Genomic DNA, 3,251 nt, shown 5'->3' with positions numbered 1-3,251 from the left:
ATATATATGTATGTATATATATATATTTCTTTTAGTTAGCTCTTTTTACTTTCACCTGGCCTTTTGCTAGTTTTAGCTTTTAGCTCATAATCTGCTGTTTTCAACTACAGTTTTCTACTTTTGGCTATCTTTTTATTGTTTCAGCTTTCAGCTAACACTTTGTTGGTTTTAGCTACCAGTTTGCAGCTTTTTGCATTTATCTATTCTTATTTTACTTTTACCTTTAGACAATATTTGAAAGAAGCCACATTGCCAATACAACTATTGACACTAAACTGCATAATATTACAACAATAGAGCAATATTAAGACAATGATATAGTAAAACATCAAAATACAATCATATTAGTATTGTAAACACTGAACTATTGAGATGAAATATAAAAATCTATGGTGCAGTACCAAGTTGAGTACAGCTGGGGGCAGTGTTGGATCATTACAAGGCCCCATTGACTCTCATTATATGAATTTGGAAAAAAGTTTAAACAGTAATATTTCAAAAACTACAAGTTGTACAGGTACCAAAAGGCATAGCAATCATTTGGCACAGGACCTTTACAGATAGAAATTACAATGGCAGCTGTAGGACAAAGCATGTGGGAGGAGAAGCATGACAAAGTGGAGATGACTTGGATGGGAAACTAATCACAATAGTGTGCGTTGCATTGGCAATGTACACTGGCTAGACATGGGTTTTTACGATGTAAAAACAACTGTGCATTGCCATGTAGTATGTCATTGCAGCTGGCTTTGCCTGCAGCAGTGGACTTTAAGAATGAACTGTGACCAAGTTCAAATGTGTTTTCTATACCAGCTTGTGCCTGTCAAGTCAGCATGTGTTTGTAATTAAGGTAATGGTGTGACAACATGAAGTTTGAAGAGATTTTTTGTTAAAGTTGTTTTAGCTGGGTTTCAACCTGTGATCTTCCACGTGAAAGTTCATGGCACTAACCATAAGACTATTGGAGCTGTGGCAGAGGGCAATGTCAGGTGTTGGTTTGTATGTGTGCAGAAAGGGGCCACATTGCCAATGTGATTGTTGACACTAAACTGCAATATATTACAGCAATAGAGCAATATTAGGACAATATTATAGTAAATATAAAATATATTATATATCTGAAAAGTATTTAAAGTGATAAAATTCTAAGTGCAAATGCTTAAGAGCTGAATGTCTTATAAACGTCTTAAAAATTTCATGGTTAAATTTTTTTAGACACATGTCCCTCAGATGGACAACTATGGATCTTTGGCCTTGGATAAACCAGAATGATGAACAGATAATAATGATTAATAACAGAAATATTACTGATATTTATCAAAAGGTTGTGCACTTTTTAAATAATAACACATAAAAGTCTGCAATTTCATCATTAGTTGAATCTTATTATCTTATATTATTTCACTTAAATATCTAATATGTCTAGTTTTATCCTCCTGAGACCCAGAAGAACCTATTTCAGATACTTGGAATGTAGCTGTGGTGAAGYYGATTAAGTGCAAAACCGGCCTACCATACAGGTGAGCTTCCTGCTGCTGAAATGATCTGCAGCGCTCAGACCCCGACTGTTAAATTAACAAGAGCGAGCAACCGTCCATATCTTGTTTTCATCTCCAGCTAACAAGAAAGAACTGTTTTCAGACTCTGATCTAGGTTAAAATAAAACTACTGTTGTTTTGCTATGCGCGCGCACGCGTTTGTGTGTGTGTGTACAGATTTTTGCTTCATGGTGGGTACAATTCTTGACCATTTCCCCGGTACACAATGCCAGGTGAGGTTATGGTTTGGGTCAGGTGTGTAGTCTACCTGGGAGGTTATGGTTGGCTGTAGAATTGACAGGGAAATGAATGGAAGCCAATGCAAAGTCCCCATGAGGATAGAACAACAAACGTGTGGAGCGGAGCCGCGAGCAGAGCTCAGTGTTATTAGGAGACATGAGACTGTCGATGGGCGACCATTGATACTGCTGGATTATTTTTTTTATAGAACATGGAAACTTTTAGTTTCAGCGGGTGACCGCTCCCCCTCCCCTCGAACCATTGGTCGCACCAGTGCGACCGGACATTTTTTTTAGTCGCATTATTAGGAAATCAGGTCGCATTTGCGACCAAATTGGTCCCACTCTAGAGCCCTGTCGGATTTGTTCAGCATTAGGATTCCTGGATTTCGACCCTTGCCTGTTCACTCCGACCACAAGATAAGTCTGCTCCTCCTAACCTGGTTCTGTCCTCTGATCACCTGTGTATGACTCCCGCCTGTTCCACGGATTATCCCCGTACCTCCAAGTTTCTCCAAAGTAAACTCCGTAACCACGGAAGTAACGTTAGACTTCACCCAAAGCTGTATACATCATTCAGGAGTTCATTCAGGACCAAGCACTCAATGCAAAGGTTACTGGTTTCATTCAATGTAATTTCCACTCCTCAGTTCAATCCAGCCACTAACCTAATCCTCTTCTGTTTAGAGCTCCTGATTCCCTTGATGAGTGTGTCCAGATCCAGCTTCCTGTTCACTAATAAAACTGTTAAAACTATTCAGGTGTCTGGCAACTTTGTGAAACTCGTTTCTCCGCACATTACACAAGGTTTGAATTGAGTTTAAACTCCTTAAAACCAATATGTCTGTCTGTACTGTCTTGCACCAAACAGATTTTATGCAGACTTTCAGAAAATAATCAACTTTGAAGTCACCCTGACTGAAGAGGGTTTCTGCAGCAGAGTCGTCTCAGTCAGCTGTGGGACAGAGGTGGGGCCGCTGACTTGGGACCTGAAAGAAACCTAACCTCCAACTGCTCCCTGGGTACTCATATAGCTGCCTGCTGCTATTAAATGTGTCGATCAATACGTTTCAGTTCTGTTTCTGTTCCTTTTCATGATCCATTTTGATTGTTCCCACACAGCAGACAGGTGTGGGCCAATCTGGTGTCAAGCTGGCACTGCTGGCATGACAAATGGTTTGTCAACAGGTGTGGGCCAGGTCTGGCAATGATAGAACTGTTATAAAAATTGCATGCCAACTCTGGGCCTGAATCACTCCACCTGAAAGTTAAGAGTTTTGAACAAGCATTGACACAAAACAGACAAGGTAACAAAATATATTTTAAATTAGATCTTTGCTGCCAGATTTTGGAATTTGTTTGTCGCAAAGCAGAATGTGGTTCAAAAAGAAAAAAATTGTATAGGTCTTCTGGACGGGTTCTTCTCTAATGAAACGTTTCGTCTCTCCTCCAAGAGACTTCTTCAGTCTGAGAG

This window comes from Austrofundulus limnaeus, unplaced genomic scaffold (assembly GCF_001266775.1).
Source record: "Austrofundulus limnaeus strain Quisiro unplaced genomic scaffold, Austrofundulus_limnaeus-1.0 Scaffold888, whole genome shotgun sequence".
NCBI lineage: Eukaryota > Metazoa > Chordata > Actinopteri > Cyprinodontiformes > Rivulidae > Austrofundulus > Austrofundulus limnaeus.
Note: the sequence above shows the minus strand (reverse complement) of the source record.